We start from the raw sequence: 21,881 nt of genomic DNA, 5'->3' as shown, positions 1-21,881 counted from the left end.
CTCCACTAGTTTCCACCCGCAGATAGACGGCCAAACAGAGCGAGTCAATGCCTTGTTGAAGTGCTACTTGAGGCATTTTGTGAGCTCCCATCAGAAGGATTGGGCGAGACTACTGGACGTAGCCCAATTCTCATACAACCTACAGCGGAGTGAGGCCACAGGGCGGACATCATTCGAGCTAGCCACAGGCCAGCAGCCACAAACTCCACATTCACTACCGGCCGCGTTCGAGGGTAAGAGTTTGGGGGCCTATCACATGGCCAAGGGCTTTGAGGAGCAGCTCGACACTGCCAAGTCTTATTTGGACAAGGAAGCGAAGAAGATGAAGAAGTTTGCCGACCGCAAGCGTCGTCCCATGGATTACCAAGTTGGAGACATGGTCTTGGTCAAGTTCAACCCCAGGCAATTCAAGACGTTGCGAGGCATGCATCAAAACTTGATGCGAAAGTACGAGGGCCCGTTCAGGATCGTTGCCAAGGTTGGCAAGATCTCTTACAGGTTGGAGCTACCACCGCATCTTAAGGTTCATCCTGTTTTCCATGCCAGTGTTCTCAAGCCGTACCATGAGGACAAGAATGATCCTAGCCGAGGAGAATTAAGTCGTGCGCCAATCACAATCACCGCCTCCCATGATCGAGACATCGAGGCCATTGTGGACTACCAAGCCAAGCGAAAACAGGGACAACAAGCCACTGCTATGTTCCTAGTCCATTGGAAGGGACAATCTCCGAAGGAGGCCACTTGGGAGAGATATGAAGACCTGTGGCAGTTCAAAGACAAAATCCGGGATTTCTTGCAGCAGCAGTGCACCGCGGTCATCGCCACATCAGATGGAGGAGAGTGTTATGGCCCGCCACTTGATATTGAAGAAGGTAGAAGAATCTAGAGTCTTGGAGAGGTTAGTGGAAGACTCTAGATACTTATAGAAGCTTGCAGAGAAGTCTTGAAAGACTTGGAATTCTCTAGAATGTGTAAAGAATTCTAGAGAGAGACTTCTTTGTAAATATGGAAGGACTTGTATAGTAAATTTTATTTACACTTAGGCCCCTTAGAAGTAGTATAAATAGAGGGGGCATTCATTTGTAGAAAATCATCAAGCAAACAAGCATTCTTCCAAAGCAATACAAAAGCCTTTTTCATAAAAACTCTCTTGTCTTTCTTACAATCTAGCGTTCCCTTAGCGATCTAGTCTTAAAGGCTTATTTGAGCTTACAAGATCGTGAAAGATTCGTGAGTAAGTTGTCAAGTGCCGCACGGAGGTCTTAGTTGAAGTCTAAGTCCGTGACACTATTCTATCCTTTTTCACAAAAGGAATTCTTAGTCCATTTAATTAATTTTTCATTTATTATGTGACATTACGTGATTCGTTGTTCAATTTAAGTAAATATAACTAATTAACCCAAAATCCCAAAACCCGGATCCATCCCCTCAGCCCAACAAAACACCCAACCTTCTTCTTCATCTTCCTCTCTTCTTCTCTCTTATTAGCTTCAAGGGTGATGAAAATGATGTGAGCATGCCTACTAATTTGCCAAACTCAACAAGAAAGTTGGCTTGGAAAGGAAAAGAAGCTATGACTTCAAATCAATTGACGGTTGAAAAGGAGAAAATAACTGGCAAATTGAAGGCGAAAAGAGGTGGAAAGCAGTAGAGAAGAACTAGGCTCATCTAGTCGCTTTTTTGTTTTTCAGTGTTATGTAATGACATTGAAACTTAATATTTTATATTTTGATATTAATCCATCTTGAACAAGTGACTGAATTTTTTGTGGGTTCAAAATATATGACAATGCCATTACTAGTTATCTATGAAGATGTCTTAATCCGTTGATTTATATTTCTTGTGACTTGCAAAGCTTTTGCAACATAGAGTTTAGTTTTAAAGTTTATATTTCTTGTGTATTCCATGAAGTTCTGAAGAGAAGAAGAGAGGAAGATGAAGAAGAAGGTCGGGTATTTTGTTGGGCGGAGGGTCTGGATTCGGGTTTTGAGTTGGGTTAATTAGTTATATTTAATAAAATTGAACAATGAATCACATAATGCCACATATAAATGAAAAATTAATTAAATGGACTAAGAATTTCATTTGTGAAAAAGGGTAGAATATGGCCAGGTTAACCCCAAGGGTTTTTTGAGGCCAAAAGATAAATGAGGAATGTTTTTATATCAATATCAATATTTTAAGGATATTTTAGTTCCTTCTTCATATAAATAATGTAATTTTTTATCAAAGGTGACCGAATGGACAACCACTCACTCCTCTAGGTCTGCACATGTATACTTGAATCATTAATCTTCTCTAAGCACATGAACTTTCTTCTCATTTTCCATCAATTAATTCTAGATTTATGTTGCATGAAAGCCCATTTAAAAGAACTCTATAATAATTTTTTTTTATTCTTATCTAAAATAGCACATGAACTTTTTTTGATTTTCCATCAATTAATCTAGATTTATGTTGCATAAAAGTAGGGCTGGGCGTTCGGTATTCGGTTCGGTATTTTTAAAATTTGGATTCGATAATTCGGTAATCGGTAATTCAAAGTATATACCAAATACCAAACTTTTAAACTTCGGTTCGGTAATTCGGTAATCGGTAAATTAAAATTCGGTTCGGTACGGTATTCGGTAATACCATATTAAAGTCAAAGTCCACTGTATTGTATTAGACATTGAAATCTCTACATGCCAAAATTATTGATAGACGATACCAATATGAATGACTGAATGCAGCAATTTTAAATTTTTAACAAGGAACAACTGTGGATCAACTATAATCAAAGCGACAAAGGAAATCAACCACTATCACACTGAATGATGCATGCTCAATTTATGCTTCAGCACAAGTATATCTATCACTTGATAGCTGCTGGAAAGAAATAGTTAAGAAATATACTAAGATGCGTAGAATAAGATAAAATCTTGCATTTGTCCCTGCAGTTCAAAGATGGTTGTCTTTTCATTTTGGGATTCAGTGCATCTGTAAACGTTCTAGTTACATTACTAACATTATGCATCTAAAAGACATTGAAATCTCTGCAAGGCCAAAATCACTGATAGACGATTTCTGCATATGGTAATTACCAAAAATATGACTTGTTTTTAATATAAACATCACATAAAGAGAACAGGGAAAATTGAAAAGGCATTATGAACTTAAAACTGCCAACTGTTATGACAAGCTCCTCAAATTTCATCATAATTGACAGAACAAGAACATGAAAACAAAAACTGATTTACAATATAGTAATTCAAGCCTTTTTTTTCAGCATCTTCCCTTTCATTTGGAATAGCAAAGACAAAGTTCTTTCTGGCAACAAACAACACCCACTTGTTTTTCACCAACACAACAACAACAACAAATAATAGCAACTAATAACACCCACCTATTTTTCAGGCTTTCAGCAACACACAACAACAGTCTCCTGCAAACTACACCTGCAAGGCTGCAACACACAACAACAACATCAAAAAATATAAGCTGCAGCACCTACACAACCTACACTACACCTGCAACACACAAAAATAGCAACAAACAATAGCAACTAACAACACCCACCTGTTTTTCAGCAACACACAACAACAACAGTCACCTGCACACTACACCTGCAAGGCTGCAACACACAACAACATCAAAAAATATAAATTACAGCACCTACACAGCCTATACTACACCTGCAGCACACAAAAACAGCAACAAACAACAGCAACAAACAATAGCAACTAACAACACCCATCTATTTTTCAGCAACACACAACAACAACAGTCAACAACACCACATGCAGCACCTACACAGATTACACTACACCTGCAGCAGCTACACTACACCTACAACACACAACAACAACATCAAAAAACATAAGCTGTAATTTTAGATATAGAATATTTGGGTTTTTTGAACAGAACATCAAAAGAGAAAGAGAAAGTATATAAACAGAACATCAAAATCAATAACAACTAGTCCTCATAGCTCAGCTGTACACTTTTTCCTTGTATTATATACTTTCCCTTTTCAACTTAAAAACAAGAAGCAGTATATTCAAAATCTTGGAATAGCGATGGAGGTGAATGTTGCAATTCACAAGTTAACTCCAAAATGTTGTTTCTACTCTTCCTAGAAAGCTTGATGTTGATAAACTACTCAAAAACATCAATCAACATGAATCTCTTACCTGGAACCTATGTTTCACTAATCCCGTACAAATCTTTCCAAAAGATTTGGTATTTGATGGAGAACGGGAAGCTGATGGTGGCGTGAAGCTGAAGGGCTAAAGGGCGAAGGCGGCGTGAAGCTGAAGGGCTGAAGGCGGCGTGATTCGTGAAGACTGAAGAGTGAAGACTGAGGTCTGAGGCGCAGAGACGGTGAAGAGTGACTCAAGTGAGAAGTGAAGAGTGAAGATTAGGGTTGGGCAATGGGCAGTATAAAGAATTAGAGGTAAATATTTGATACTGAAATGAAATAGATATAGATAAATTATAGAAATGGCCCAACAAAAATAATTATAGGAGGCCCAATTGCCAAATGCCAATAGCCCAATAGAAATAAATTTGGTATTCGGGAAATATCGAATACCGAACGGGAAAATTATAAAATACCGAAACCGAAACCGAAATACCAAAATTTAACATTTCGGTACCGAATACCGAACCGAAGTACCGAATACCAAATACCAAAATACCGAAATAACCGGTTCGGTTCGGTAATTCGGTTTTCGGTATTTTATGCCCACCCCAACATAAAAGCCTATTAAAGAAAATTTTTATAATAATTATTTTTCATCCTAAAATTTCTATTCTCCCACACCCGCTCCCTCCCCCTTTCCCCCCAAAAATAAATAAATAAAATTCTAAGACCTCTTGTAAAAGTGGAAAGAAATTATTTATTTCACTATAATATTTTATTATTTTTAGCAAAATTTTCTGTAATTATCCTTTTTTGAGATAGTTATTTAGTAAATGACCCTATTTATTTTAATTTTTTTTTTGCAATTTATATACCTTTCAACCACCAAATACCAATAGTGAAAAGAGAGGAAGAGTTTAGTTTCTTCCCCTTCTCTCTAGAATACTAACAACTCTGGTTCTTACCTAGCTTCATCACCCCCACCCCTAATGTTGCATAGCTCCCATCAGTCAATGGAGGCTCAAATCCCTCCGGAACCTCACAGATAAACCCCACGATACTATCATGGATAATAGCTTCAAAGCAAAGTTGATAGCCAATGAATATATATCAGATATAGATATGGGAGATTTTAGCAATTATAACGAATCTCCATCCTCGAAAATACCCAATGAAAATCAGGCGGGGCATAGCCTAATCAACAATATTAAAACCATCACACTCTCTAGGAGGATAATGAAAGGCTATGAACTCCTTGGAAACATCCCCTTATCATTAAACTCATAGGAAAACGCATCGCCCACCAATACTTGAAAAATAAAATTCAAACTCTATGGTGTTTCACTGATAATTTCCCTCTCATCGATCTTGGCTTGAATTACTTCATTGTCAAATTCTCGAAGGAAGAAAATGCAGCCCATGTCCTCCAAAATGGACCATGGTTTATTAATGGCCATTTCCTTTCGATCAGAAGATGGAAACCAAATTTCAACCCATCCAAAACTAAACTTACCTTTGCTGCTATATGGGTTCGTCTTCCACAACTCCCAACATAATTCTATGATGGCATTCTGTTAAGACGTATTGGTAATTCTATTGGCAAGTTGTTGAAGATTGACGCTTGTACGAGTGCAACGCTGCGTGGAAGGTACGCAAGGTTGTGTATACAGATTTCCATGGAGGAACCAATCACTACCTCCATCCAAATAGGCTCCCATAAACAAGACATCATATATAAAGGTGAAGGCTTTCTCTGTAAAGGTTGTGGGTGATTGGGACATACAATCTTAAATTGTCCTTACGAATTCTTACTAAAGCATGTTGATAAGAAACAAGATGAGGAAGCATGAAGGACAATCAATTCTACTGAAATCAACACTCATCAGGTAGGTCGAGATGGGGAATCTTCAATACCTCTGCAACAAACTCTAGAACAATGGCATACAGTAAAATTCCCAAGAAAAGGACGGGAAAGTTCATCCTAAGGTAGGAGCATCAGTAAACAAAACAACTCAGGTATACATGTTAACATTTTTGATATAGTATCAGGTAAGTTTTTAAGTTCTCAAAATTTAACCTTTAAATCTAAAGTCTTTTTACCTACTCCAAACTTTAAATCTAGCAATGTCTATGGGGAAACCGTTAGAAACTTTTCTGGGGATACTACTGCCCCTATAAATTATCATGCCGTCTGAATTCAAAATACAATTGAATATTCAAGCCGACTCACTTTTCCATTAACAATTTTAATGTCCTGGACAACTTAGAAGATGTTGGAAAAAACTCCATTAATGGACCAGGCTCCTTCTCTACTATAGCGATACAAACTAGGCAAACTTACTTAGGACTGTCGACACATGTCAACTACGTGTCGCCACCCCAGAACACTAATCAGAGTCTTTCCACAATTACCCCTACTATCCCTAGGGCTGATTTGGATATAGAGGGCAGTCATACTAAGTGTAAACACTTGGCAAATTCGTTTAAACAAGCGGACAAGCAAACAATGGGAAAAAACCTCCTACACAGTGCTCCTACTCCTAACATACTAACTCTAGCCATTATCTCCTCTTCTATATCTTCACACAATGATACTCAATCATTGACGATCTCAAATTACTCCATCTCTTCTAATACTACCACTGTCAGTGAACACAATGTTCAAAACTTTAGTCCCAGTGCATCAAAAAATCCGCCTCTTTCCAATCTCACGCTCATCTCAAACTCTTAATCCACCAATGAGCAACCAAGACTTTCCACCATCTCATCCTCAACCACCACTAACTCCACCAATCTTTGCTACTCAACAAGTTCACCCTCTTCATAGCCCCCAATCATAGGTGGAGATAGCTCTGCTAGGACATGCAACCCTATTTTCCATGGATACCAATGGAGTGGAAACATGATAATTCTTTAGAATTTGAACTTCCTACTAGCCCAGCTAATAACGGAGGGAATGAAGATAGCCATGAAAAACTTTGTCAATCAGATGTGGATGACAAATGTGATGGATCCGCTAACACCTGTAGTAACCCCAACTTTCTTCAGCACCATGCAAGCTCTATGGAACTTACCTCTGCACCTAAAATCTTTTCCGAACATGGCAAGCATGGCCCAACTACCCTTCGTCACCCTTTTGGAGATAATGAGCTAGAGCCCTCTATTCTTCCCATGATAAGTAATGCCAGTCATGTAGGTGCATCCCATTTGGATCCCAAATCCATTCCCCTATGGATATTCCCCAACAGCAGGCTCAAAACCTAAACGGGGGAGACGGGAACATACTAGTAAGGATCTCGTTCACGGAAATCTCAAGTCTTCGAAAATCAGCCCTTATGATATTTCCAGAAGGAGAGGACAATAAGTATATCCTTAATTGTCCTATAGCTCTGAAGAAATGCTCCTTCGACCTCCGACCTCCTCTGAACATAGCCCTAGAAAAATATGTTGTAGTGATGACTCCGATAGTGAACCCAAGTTGCTTTCCAATTTTGGAAAATCAGGAATCCCAGCCCCCCTCCAACTAACTCTATCATTATGAATCAACCTACTAGTTTTGTTGTCTGGAATACGAGGGGTACAAATAATGATAACTTTAAAAGAAGCTTTAGGGAGTTAATCCAAAACCATAGTCCCTACATGGTTGCCTTACTGGAAACTAAGAAAGAAAACCATTCAAATCTCAAGACTGGCTTTGATTTTGACGATTACTATGAGGTCCCAGCCCAAGAAAGATCAGGGGGTATAGTTCTGCTTTTGATCACTAGCATAGTGATACTGGCTCGCATCAAATGTATTTCCCAGGAAATCCAAGCCATGATCGAGGTATTTACTAGCCTTAAAAATTGGTGGTTTACCGCTATCTATGCTAGTACTAAGTCTGACCATCATAATACTCTTTAGACTAAGAAAATATAGCTTCCTCTTTTGATGGCCCTTGGCTCATTGCAGGGGATTTTAATGATATTCTTAACCATAATAATAAGTGGGGAGGCCGAAATTTTAACATTAATAGGAGTGTTAGATTTTGTTTCTGTATTAATAATTGTAATCTCATTGACCTTGGTTTTAAAGGTGGTAAATATACTTGGTCCAATCATCGTAGGAATAATGGTGGTCTTATCTTAGAAAGGTTGGATCGTTGTTTTGCCAACAATTCCTGGTTATAATGTTTCCCTAACGCTTACATTACTCACCCCCCCAAAACTCACTCCGATCATAATCCTCTCCTCCTGCGTCTAACCAACTCGTACAGTACTCCTACAACCAGACCCTTCAAACTCGAAAAAATTTGGGTAGCCCATCCTCAATTTAAGAACTTAGTTACCCACTATTTGTAGGATAGGGATCTCCTTGATGCTATATCTACCCTCCAATCAAAGGCTACTATTTGGAGCAAAAATACGTTTGGCAATATCTTCCACAATAAGAATAATATTTTGAGAAGGTTAGAGGGTATCCAAAATTCGAAGGCCTACCCGTATAGAAGATTCCTCCCGCAGTTAGAACACTCCCTTACTCAGGACTATAGGAGTGCCTAAAGATTGAAGAGGATTTTTGAAAAATTAGGTCTAGAATTAATTGGCTTAAGGATGGGGATGCTAATACTAAATTCTACCACTTGTCCGTTCTTAATAGAAGAAGGATCAATAAAATCTCTTAGTTTGTTGATGATAATAATAATTGGATTACTGATCATAATAACATTATTAAGCATGTCTCCAATTTCTACAGCTCTATCCTTACCACTGATCACAACAGTTCCAATAGAACTAGCATTGTTAATACCACCAAGAGTTTCCACTCCCTAGATCTCACCCCTTTAGACCGCCCGCTTCAGGATATTGAAATCATTCTAGCTCTATTCTTCTTTAAGCCCTTCAAAGCTCTAGGTCTCGATGGGCTCCATCCTCACTTCTTCCAAACCCATTGGAATACGGTTGGTAAATCAGTCTTTGATTATTGCCATCACATTTTCCAAACACAGTCCATCCCTAGTGATTTGAATAAAACTCTTCTTTGCCTAATTTCGAAGTTCAAAAATGCTAACAATTTAAAGAATTTTCGTCCTATTGGACTGTGCAAATACTATTTACAAAATTATTACTAAAGTCATTGATACTAGACTCAAGCCCTATTTACAGGACTTAATTGGTCCTTTTAAATCTAGTTTTCTGAAAGGAAGAAGAGCTTGTGATAATGCCATTATTGTCCAGGAACTCATGAATTACCTCAATCATACAAAAAGCAAAAAAGGTATTGTTATGCTGAAAATCAATCTGGAAAAAGCTTTTGACCGTATTGAATGGTCTTTTGTCTATCACACCCTTATCTACTTCAAATTCCCTCCTAAGATTATAAAACTTATTATGAGTTGCATCACCACCTCCAACATTGTTGTCCTAATTAATGGTATTCGCACTGACTACTTTTCTCCTTCTCGCGATATAAGACAAGGTGATCTGATGTCACCATACATCTTCATCCTTTGTATGGAACTCCTTTCAAGCTATATTAACTATCAAGTAGACACCTTAAATTGGGATCCGGTCAAACTTAGCTCTAGAGGTCCCCGCTATCCCATCTTTTCTTCGCGGATGATCTCACCCTCATAGCTAGGGCAAATACCAAATCTTTAACCAACATGAATACTTGCATGGACAATTTTTGCAAGCTTTCGGGTCAAAAAAATCAACTCGCTAAAATCAAAGGCATTCTACTCGAACAACTGCACCCTTTCCATTCTTACTATGGTCCAAAGCCTATTCCAAATACGTCCATCCACCAACTTTGGAAAGTGCCTTGACTTTCCCATCCTTAATCGAAAGCCGAAAGCTTCGGACTTTCATTATATTCTTGACAACATGATGAACCGGCTTTCTTCTTGGAAAACTAATTTTCTCACCCCGGCAGGAAGAATGATCTTGGCTCAATCAACGCTTAATGCTATTCCGTCCTATTCCATGCAATATTTCTCCCTTTTTTTAGAAACTTGCAAACGTATCGACCAAATCCAGAGGAACTTCCTTTGGGGAAGCACACCTCAAAAAAGGAAGATCCACTATATTTCTTGGGATACTGTTGCAACCCCCAAGCATTGTGGTGGTTTGGGCCTTATGAAAGCTCGAGAGAAAAATACGGCTCTTCTCACTAGCCTTGCTTGGAGACTCCTCACCAACCACTCCTCATTATGGACTTGTATCCTCACGAACAAATATAATGTGCACAACCATTCTCCCTCTCCCTCCTTCATTTGGAACAACATCAATTTAGGTGGGAAAATTTGCTCCAAGGCCATAGCCTGGACTCCCTCTTTGGGGTCCTCTATCAATTGTTGGCATTTCCAATGGATCCCTACCTTACCACCCCTTAGACATATTCTCCATGGACCTCTTAAAAAAGGTGAAGAAAACATCGTCCTAGCTAACCTTTGGAATGGCTGTGAATGGGATTGGTCCAAGATTTTCCTTCACCATCAATAATGACACTATTGATAAAGCTTCCAACATTAGGCCTAATCTTGACTTAGGTATTGACAAGCCTTACTGGTCCATTAACTCCAATGGAATCTTCACCACTAAATTTGTGCACTCTATTAATAATCCCATTCCTTCAAATGCCTTCTCCTCCTCTTGGGTCTGGAAAACCAACACTTTTAATAAAATTAAATTTTTTCTTTGACTCTGATCTTATAATATACTCCCTACCAAGGAGTACCTGCATCATATTGGTATAGCCCCCGATCCTCTTTGCCTTCCTTCATTGCTACATTGCTAAGAAGTGTTGGCTTGACATTGGGCTAAATACCTCTTCCCTTTCGGTAACTACTAGTAACTGGCTTTACGCCCTCAGAAATCTCAGCTTCCCAGTTCATTATAGTCACTACTCTTGGGAGGATTTCTTTCCTTTTGCGCTTTGGCAAATTTGATTAAATCGGAACGTAAATTTCTTTAAAAATAAGATTGATTTTGTCCCTGTCTAGGTCATAAAGAATCACACCCGTGAGTATAATCTTTGTAACAAATCCTATGATGACAATGGGAATAAAACTATTCTTGTTAGATGGTTTCACCCCCTCCTGGTTATGTGAAATTGAATGGCAATGGAGCTTTTTGTATGGCTGGACAATTTGCTGGTATAGGTGGTGTTCTTCGAAATCATGAAGGAGACTATATAGCGGGTTTTTCTAACAAGAGCATGGCTTACAACCATATTATGGCAGAGTTAGAAGCCTTTCACACTGGCTTAGCATTAGCCCTCTCCAACAATTGGCCCCCCATCGAAATTGGAACAGACTCGAGAAATGTATTACAATTACTAAACCAAGCTCAGCCACCTTATGAATCTATTGTCCTTGAATGCAGGTCACTGTTGAGGAAGTTGTTGAATCCGGTGGTCCGTCATAGCTTCAGGCAAGGAAACTATGTAGCAGATATATTAGCTAAGCAAGGTGCTAGTCTAACAAGTTATAACAAAGCTATCGTTTTGCAATCCTCGCCGACCTTTATCAAGGATCAACTTGCTAAGGATAAGAATGGAGTTACCTCTACTAGACTAATTAGGCCTTCTAATTGTAATAAGCTAGCCCGTTTGGGTAACCTTGCTATAACTACTAACCCTTTAAAGGAAAATAGTGGCACTGAACCACTTGTAACGTTTTGATATATATATATATATATATAACTACTAACCCTTTGAGGGAATATTTTCTTTAAGCAAACTGAAAATTTTATTACTATAAATTATTATAAATATTATACAATAATTAATATTTTGTCGACAAGATTGAACAATATATAGATAAACATAGATCCGAATTTAAAACATATGGAAGGGTAATTTTCCCTAAAGTTATATTTGTATTATTTTTTATGTGAGACTAACGCATTGCCCTTATTACTGATTTATTATATCATTCCCAGTTGATTACTCCTAAATGTTCTGTTGTTTATTCCTTATATATAAATAAATTGTTAGAAAAGAACAATTGTCTAGTCCACTAGGCACATGCGTTTGCTTCTAAATTTGTCAGAGCTTTTCAAGAAATTAAATACCTTTAGGGGCGTTTGGTCGGTGGTTAAAGTTACGCACATATTAATAATACATGAATTAATTATGCAGGAATTAGTAATGCAAGTGGCGGAGCCATCTTGTAATTAGGGGGTTCATCTGAATCACTTTCGCAGAAAATTATACTATTTATCTATGGTTAAAATAATTTTTTATGTATGTATAGTAGATTTCGAACCCCTTCGACTAGTTCGTCTGTCTACTTCTTCAGATTTTGAATCTTCTTAGTCAAAATTCTGGCTCCGCCACTGTTGACACCCATTTTTGACCTTCCACAATGCAAGTTAGCTATCAAATTTCTTTAAATTTTGAACATTTTTGAAATAATTAGCTTTTATAAAAAACAAAAATATTTTCATGTTATTCTTAACTATTTTTATCTTTTTATAAATTTTAGTATAATATACATATTTCTATATAACTATATCTTTGATTACTATTTATGTGGATATTCGAAAATCATCTCAAAAGATTTTATTTTTTACTAAATACAATGTTAGTTAGGTTAGTTTAATTATAGTTCGTATTTTTGAATTAGTTTAATTATAGTTCGTATTTTTGAAATTTTTAGTTTTTTCTTAAAAAAAACAACCTTCTCCCACATCGAAAATGTATGAAAGTTTGGAGTTTTTGAAGCCTATATAAATGCTCATATTCTCATTAAGAAGAGGAAAGAAGTGAGAGGTTTTTAGTCACCCCAAAGTTAGAAATTTTCTTAACTTGGCTAGGATTTTGGACTCTTATCCCCAGCCTAAAAGTTGTAAAAATTTCTAGTTTTCAATCTATATTTTTCTTCAATGAAAATATGAGATTGAAGTCAAAATTTAGGTTAAGAATAGTATTCTTATAACATTGAACCCACGAAGGTTCGAGTCTAAATTTTCAATTTTTCTTTTTTTGTGGATTGGAGTTCCATCAAGCTCTTGGGTGGTGGTGAAGTTGTCTTTCGCTCGTCGTCGTCAGTCTCACTGTCCGAAAAGAGATAAAATCTTTTCTCAACTTTATTTTATTTAATTATTTCATGTTTTATATTTAGTTGATTCATAGTTTTTTTTAGTTAGCATGTAATAAGAATAATTAGATTAATGATAGAAATTTCTTATGGTTAACAAGTGTTAGAATTAATTAACTATCATGTGTTAAGATTATTTCATGAAAGATCTTAGTTTTGTTCATTATTTTTCCAAATAGTTTTCTTTGACAATATAGATTTTTATGTTTTTAATTTCTTCTTTTAACATGATTTAGATAACATATTTATTTAATTAGAACTTTCATTACCTAATTGATTTAATTCTTTCTTTAAAATTTGACCTAGTATAGCGTATATATTAAATCCGTGTTCTTTCGTTACTTGAATATATTTCTTCTTTCATTTTTTTTGTCTACATATATGCATTTTGTTAGTCACTTCTAGGATGCCCATCAATTCGATAACTTAAAATATCATGATATAATCCTTGATTTAGCTTAAAATGAGTAAATGCTTATGTAATTTTATTTTGGTGCATGTGATATCAATTTGAGTCCATCTTTGGATTTCATCCTTGCATATCATTGAATTTTGAGTCTCCCATCATCTTGCTCTAATTGTTGGAAAGTTGATACATGGAAAGGAAGTTAATACACATGATTTGAATATTGATATTGGGTTGTATACACAGAATATAGGTTGAAAACTGTGTCATATACACTGATATACAGTATCTATATAGGCTGATATGCAAGAAAATAATATTGTATACACTGATATTAGTGTATATACAGTATGATATACAGTTATATATAGTGATATACAGCAGATACAGGGAACAAACATGTGGTATACAGTTTGATATATAGAAATAATATTGTATACACTATATACAGTATATATACAATCCGATATACAGTGTATATACAATTGCGATATACAGTGGAATTGTGCTTAAGGCCCAAAATGCAGATGAACTTAGTCCAAACGTACAGAAATTAAGTGTTGGGTCATATTTTCATGTGTTATTTATTGTTTATTTATATTGATTCGGGTTGTAGTAATTTATTTACTTATGTTATTTATGCTTGCTTAGATATAAATTTTAATTTATTTTAACTTAATTAGATTCCCATAAAGATAAACCAATTCATGTTAATTTATTCTTTAAATAATTTTCTACATTTACTTAGTCATTTGATAAACTTTTACTTTTTTTTATATACATGTATATTATTTTCAATGTTTAAATTTGATCATTTTTTCTAATAAATAATTTTAAAGTCTTCATTTTCTTTTAAATTTATATTTTCAAAAGTTAGTCAAATAATTATTCAAATCGTCGGATAACCGTGCGTTAGCGGCTACTTTAAATTCTTAACACCTTCTCAAAGTGGAAATAAGAACCTCGTACCTTTTTTCTCTGAATTTTTAAGACTTAAATCTGTTAGGATCTTTTAAATTAAGTTTTTTTAATTTCTTTAAAAAATTAAGTGACGACTCTTCTTTTCAAAAAATGATTTTTTCTCAATAAAGTTGAAATTAATTTTAAACCGTCCTTTTCCGTTATAACAACCACTAAATGCAGAGTTTAGTTATGCAGGTATTAGTAATACAGAGTTTAGTTATGCAAGATTTAGTTATACAAGATTTAATAATTTTTTTAAATATTAATTTGTTATATTAAAAATTAATAAATACTACATACTTCTTAAAAATAAATTATTTATTTACCATAATAACCTGAATGCCACCTTTTTCAACTTCCTTATATAGTTGAACCAGCAAGTATATATATTGATGAGGAAGTTTGTTTTTTCTATTTGATACCTAGTATTTTTTTTTTGTTTTTTTTAAAACAAATTTTGGGTGAGTTTAGATCCATTGTATTGATAAATAATAAAGAATACAAAATTCTGCACAAAAAAAGACAAAGAAGCAATTCTAAAAACAAACATAGCAAAAGACATTCTAAAAATCAAACAGAGCCAAACAACCTTCCAATGGCTCCTCTTTTTCACCGTGGAAGTTTTACTTTTTGAAATTATTTATGCATTCTTTTTTCGCATCTTATAAAAAATTCTTCAATTTCTTTTGTAGACGGAATTTTTTCAGGGGAGAATTCTCATTATCATGTGGTGGATTTTTCTTCGACTCCAGTTCACCGGATTCTTCTTGACCCTTGTTAGATGATGAGCTCTTCTCTTTGCTACAAAGGGTGGATTTGATTATAACTTTAGAAAAGACTTATATTTAATTGGGAGTGGTAAACGGTAATTTAGTCATTTTAAGTTTTTTATTCAGGTATAAGTTATTCATCTTTCTATCCCGCATAATGACTGACGTTGTTCAGGTATAAAACTTTGTATAAGCTTTACAATGTTTGGTAATATTTTTATGTCATGTATAAAATTCAACACACATATTATTATGTTTGGTTAGCGAATTAGAATGCCATATAATTAATACGTGCATAAGTTATGAAGTATGATTTAATTTTTAATATTTAGAGGTGATTTCTAATATATTTTTTGCACTGATCTTCTCAAATTTCCAAGCATTGCAGCAAATAAATTTAAATAATAAAATTTTATTTTGATATCAAGTTATCAATTTCAAGATTAACCAAGTTCTACTTTTCTTACTTTCAACTTCTTCTTTTTTTTTTACTTTTATAATTTTATTTCCATAGTAATATGTATCTTTCTTATTTCTTAGATGTTATATCCCGCATTTTGGTATTTTCAGATAATTCGAGAAAAATCGCGGGAAGTTTAAAACAAGGCCATATTTTATTTTGTTTAGCACACAAGTTGGTTATGAATATTATTTATGAACATTAATAGTTTGGAAATATTGGGAAAGGTAAAGGGCAAAAAGGAAAATTCGCTAAGTGGCCTATGGTAATATTGTGGAAGGCTAGGGGTAAAACGGGAATTTAGCAAAGCGTTCAAGAATGTTCTTGAAGGAACCAAAGTGTACATGGCAAGGCAATTAAGCCATCTTTATTTTTTTTAAAGAGAAATTGTAGAAAAAAATGGAGAAAGGGACCATAAGAATTCGGAAGGAATTGGAGGCCAAGTAGTGAGTCGTAGGACTCGTCTTACTTGCGTAAGTTATTACCTTGGATATGTCACATACGTAAGCTATCAACTTGAAAATCTCACATACTTAAACTACTTGAGTACGTACCAAGCTTACGTAGTAAGGATTACATAGGTTTGTAAAATAAGACGAGACTACGAACCCACGAGGGGGAAAAGGAAGTGACATGTGGCAGCAGCTGGTTGTGCCATATGGCAGCAGCTGGAGCAAGAAGTGGTGGGCCCTACATGCCACATGGCAGCCCGTGATTGGAGGAAGGGAGGTGTTGGACCAACGAAGGCTTGACATGTGTCACCACTTAGGGCTTGACATGTGTCATCACTTAGGAATTGACACATGTTACCCCTAAAAGTAGCCTATATATATATGTGTCCCTTGACTCATCAAGTCCATACTATTCTAGAAATTTCAAGACAAGAAGAGAGAAAATTCTAGAGCAAGAAGAAGAAAAGAAACTCTAGGAAACTAGAGAAACTAGTGGCGGCCAAGAGGAAAAAAATTGAGTTTTCCGATTTCGTTCCGTGAATTAATTATCTAGGGTGTACCATGATGTTATGAAGGTATTGGTAATGAAAATTTATGGTTTGGAGCAGCCCAAAACGTCATCAAACAGCCCCAAAGTTTTAGCCGCGCTAGGTGAGCTTCCGAGGCAAGTTTTGGCGAGTTTCGGGAAAGGTAAGGTCTCTCCTTTAAAATTTGAGTTTATGATGTGGTTATGAGGTGTATTACATGTCCTAAATATGGCTGGAGGTAGAGAAATTGTATAAGGAGGCATGATGTTGGAAACTACTAAATTAAAGTCGTAGTAGCTAAATCGAAGTCGCGTAGTGTGTTGTCGTTGAGGCGCTGCGGGTGCAGCTGGTTGGGTTATATGTTGCAGGGCTTTAAAGTACTTTAAAAAGGGTGTGGTTGCTTCTGGTTGCAGCCACACGACCCCCCGTTTGGTATGGTTAAAGATTTTATGAAATAAAGGTTAAAAACTCTATTTTGGTATCGTAGTTTTATGCTAGTTGTTTGGAGCATGTGTTGTGTAAAGTTGAGGTGATTTGATTGTATATATACTGCTGGTTTTTTTTGTTGATATGGTTGTTGACATGGTGGCCGAGTTGAAATCTCGGGGATGGTGTATTTATAGGGGAGATGCTGCCGAAATTTCGGCAGATTGAAAATTAATTTGTTTGAAGGATTGAGACAAGTATATGGTGATGAATCTAATGACTATGTCAACTCTCTTGAATGTAGAAAAACAAGTTGGACATAAGCGTATCTAGTAAGGCGCGGCACAGGTATGTAAAGCTAACCGTTCCTTCTTTTGGCATGTCTTTGTCATAAGTACGTAAAGCTTATACTTTCTCTTCTTTTGGCATGTATTTGTTATAAGTATGTAAAACCTTTCTTTCTTTTGGTATATTTTTGGCATAAGTATGTAAAGTCTATCCTTTCTCTTCTTTTGGCATGTCTTTGACATAAAGTTTTATTATGATATAATCCATGGTAATATTTAAAAGGTACTTGACATGACTCTTATCTTGATTTGTGAATTATAGCTCATTCCGATTATTCTACGAGTTTTGGAAATTGGTCCTATGTGGATATGTATACGATTTGGCGTCTTATAAGATTGTGACCTTATCCTACGTTCTCTTAATATTATCTTTCGTTGATAGTCTCATCCTATAATAATTGTTCCTTCAAGGTGAGACAAAGCGACCGTGATTAATTCATAATATAATCGGAGGTTACCGACCTTCCGTCACTCCGATAAATACACAACTTTCGTTGAGCTCTCCTGCATGCTGTCTATATGTATATGTATATGTATATGGGGGATATGGGGAGGTGTATATGTGGCGCTATAGACGCATTCCCACCTGATCAGTTGGAGTAATTTTCATCCTGGACGCGGGATGCCCGGACGCGGGACATATGTGGGCACGCCGACGTTGTTCGGTGATATGACTTTTATTTTCTATGTATATGAAAAAGATATATTTTACATGAAAGACAAGCATGCATGGCATCCGGCCTAAAAGGGCACTCATATGTACATGTTACTCTCTTATCTCACTATATGTCTATGATTCTACGATATGGTTGTTCATACCTTATGTTCTTTATTATGCTGATTTTCATGCCTTACATACTCGGTACATTACTCGTACTGACCCCCTTTTTCTTTGGGGGCTGCGTTTCATGCCACGCAGGTACACCTAGACAAGTAGAAGCTATTATAGAAGATGTTCCAGCGGGGTTAGCAACTCCACTTGTTCCTGGGGTGCTGCCGAGTCAGATTATAAACGCTATGATGTTTCATTCGAAGTTAGAGACCTTGCAGACAGAGTTGTGGGTATAGAGTGTCATCTTTGTAAGCGGCGTCACCAGCCGATATGTTATTATGTCGTATGTTACGAGTTTTGTGGGATGATAGATTTTAGAAAAAAAAATAATTCACGAAGCTTAGTTATGTTTTTCATTTCTTGTTGATGTAAAAGTCTAAGAGATTAAGTATGTACTATGAAGCAGCGGGTTCGCTCGGCTCCAAGCATGGAGTCGGGTGCCCATCACACCCTGTTGAGATCGGGGTGTGACATTAGAATTCAAATACAGACAGATATAAAAAGCATGAGCCATGTTTGTAAATATGTCTTAATTTAGCTTTACGTTTTAAATATTTTTTGAGTCATTCTATTTTTTTTAAGCCGTCCTGTTGTTAAAGGAAAAACAAAAAGTTCCATAATATAGACGAAGAACTTTTCACGCACTTGTTATGTGATCCCAAAAGGAAATACTTCTACTTTAATTTGTGATAAGCTGCCCTGCACTTATTCATATGTGTCACCCTGGGCATAGCGGGAGCTTTAGTGTACCGGGCTGCCCTTTTTTTTTATAATTAATTTCGGAGCAGTTGCTCCATTTTATTTAGGGAAATTTACATAAATATACCATATTAAGAAAATATTTACTATTTATAGTAATAATATTTTTTTTACTGAATACTTATAATACAATTTTAATACATACTAGCGAGAATAATTTATAAAACTCATATAATACAAGTTTTATTCATGGATAATTTATTTATCATATACTTTAATACACTTATAATACATTGTGTCAATTTCTTACCAAACAAGTATAATATATTTTAAAACACTTATAATACATTTATATTACATGCATAATTCACTTTTAATACATAGTAAATATATCATAATATTGCTATTATTGCTATAAATAATAATAAATAAAAAGTATCTCTAAAATCAGTAATTATTTATTAAAAAGTATTTTTTTTTGATAATTTTCCCTTTTATTTATAACAATAAAATGTACAAAATAAAGCCCAAATAGCTTTTGAAATAAATTAAACAAAAGAGGCCCATTCTTCCTAATTCATTGCCTTGTATGGTCGAAATATTAGGATTTTCCGTATTGAGCTTACGACCACTCCATCCATGGTGCTGATGCTGTTTGGAGCTTGAGCTTCCGTTTCCTTCAGCTGTGGGTCATCAATACCTATCATGCTGTTGTTGATCCTAGTTCTTTTCAGCTCACAGAAGTAAATATTTTTCTTCTTTGTTTCTCTTCTTCATTTTAGTTCATTCTTTTCCTTCCTCTTTGTAGTGTTGTATTCCAGTGGATGCTCCTTGTTGGGATCTGTAGAGGTGCCAAGTTTGAGAAGGTTGGACTGAATCTTCCTGTGAGAGCGCATCTTCTGGCTTCCAGCTCTAGAGTGTTCCATCTGAATTGAGAACCCTCGTTTTTTGCTGGTGATGTTTTTTGTACGCTGAAATAGTTTAGGCTAATTAGCTTAGATCTCCCAAGTGTGTCTTTCCCTGTGTGTAAACAAATCGCCTTGTATATATCATGATTGTGAGATCCCCTGATGTGTTTCCTGTTGATCTTGGGTCAAATCATGTTAATATTTCCCTAGCTTGATTCTCCTTGTTTTGATTCTCAATGTGGGTATGTGTGTTAATAATGTATTTACACTTCTCTGTAAGTTGACTGAAATTGTGTATTTGCATTAGTTCTTCATACTCGTATGCCTCATTTGCCAACCTGTCTGTTAAATTATTGGCTATGCTTGATGCTTGAATGTGTAGTATCCATTAACTCTTGTATCTCTTCTATATCCTTTGCCTGTTCCCATGGTATTCTCCAATCCCTTTTTATTATTTTTGTTACTGCTCTTGAGTCTGTTTCCAATCTTGCTCCATGTATGTTATTATTCCTGCAATACCTTAAAGCATTTAGTATTGCCACAGTTTCAGCTTTCATGTTTGTACCCATTCCTATTCTCCTTGCTTCTGCATATATTAAATTTCCACTTTCATCCCTTATACAGAAGCTATAAGCACCCTCTCCTGAATTTCCTCTGCTTGCACCATCTGTGCTACACTTCACCTTTTCCCTTTCTGATTTTTCCCAATTGATTGCATGATAGTGTAACTGAGGTTTGTAATTGTTTAGCACTCTTATTATCCCTTCCCAATCTTTAGGAATATCGATCCATGGATATCTTGATTTCACAAGTTGATACACAGTGTTGGTACACTGTCTAATCAGCTTGTCAAAATCCATGTTTGTCCCATGCCTTCTCTCATTCCTTCTTTTCCATAATTCCCACATCAACACAGTTGGTATTGCCTGATATACCAATTTAAGCTTGGTCCTGTTTGTAGCTTCCCACCATGCTTGTATATTTTGCTGTAGTCCTTCATGAATTTGTACACCTGCAAAATCAGCAAACTGCTTCCATAGTTTTTGGGCTATGGGAGCTGTTAGAAAAAGGTGGTTCATACTGTAATTTTGCAGTGTTTTATTTTATTTTAAACTCTTTTTTTCTTTCATATTAATACTCCAAAAAACATAATATCTTCTTAAAAAGATGTAAAGATTGAATTATTAATACTATAATACATATTTAGTGCTCAATAACGACAAAAGATAAAATTGAAAAGTATTAAACAACATCAATATTTGTAGGTTGAACGATAAAAATAAAGCAAAAAAGAATGATCTATATAACTCGATAACATAAATTGTAAAAGTTGACAAAATACAAAAAATCTTGTATATATAAAACTAATCAAACATAAAAATATTTTAAACAAACGTGACATAAAACATAAAACATACAAAGAGAGATATACATATTGTGATTTTTTCGAAGTGTGTTAATATTAAAATCAATTAGAAATTATAAAAATGTAGCTAGGGCTTTAAACTAGTATTGAAAGCATCAAAAGAGAGAAGTTAAAATATTTTTCATAATATTATGTGAAAAAAATCTTTTAATAATATTTTATATCTATTATTTATACTTGGGCAAAAAAAAAAACTAGCTATTCAAATAATAAATGCATATAAATGTACGCTAACTAAAAATGGAGAAAGCTCATTGTTGTTCATTAAAAATGAAAAAGGAGTGACAAAAAAACCCTTCAAAATATGTTGTTAGGGGGAACTGAACACGCAACCTCAAAGACAAATTGAACCCCTTGAACCATTGAGACATGCATTTCAATTGTGTTGAGGGGGTTCATTTAACGTTATATAATCATAATATTCAAATTTGATCTTATATATACAATGTAATTTTTCAAT

The 21,881-nt window shown here is 35.4% G+C and overlaps 1 long non-coding RNA gene across 1 annotated transcript; it reads left to right on the top strand.

Annotated features, from left to right (window-relative positions):
* The first annotated feature begins 16,680 nt into the window (after nt 1-16,680).
* LOC129900728 (uncharacterized) lies at nt 16,681-18,897 on the top strand. Its single transcript, XR_008769675.1, has 3 exons — nt 16,681-16,946; nt 17,514-17,557; nt 18,476-18,897. It is a non-coding gene; the product is annotated as an uncharacterized LOC129900728 (long non-coding RNA).
* Nucleotides 18,898-21,881: the final 2,984 nt, after the last annotated feature.

Source organism: Solanum dulcamara, chromosome 8, assembly GCF_947179165.1.
Source record: "Solanum dulcamara chromosome 8, daSolDulc1.2, whole genome shotgun sequence".
Classification (NCBI taxonomy): Eukaryota; Viridiplantae; Streptophyta; class Magnoliopsida; order Solanales; family Solanaceae; genus Solanum; species Solanum dulcamara.
This window is presented reverse-complemented; position numbering and strand designations above follow the sequence as displayed.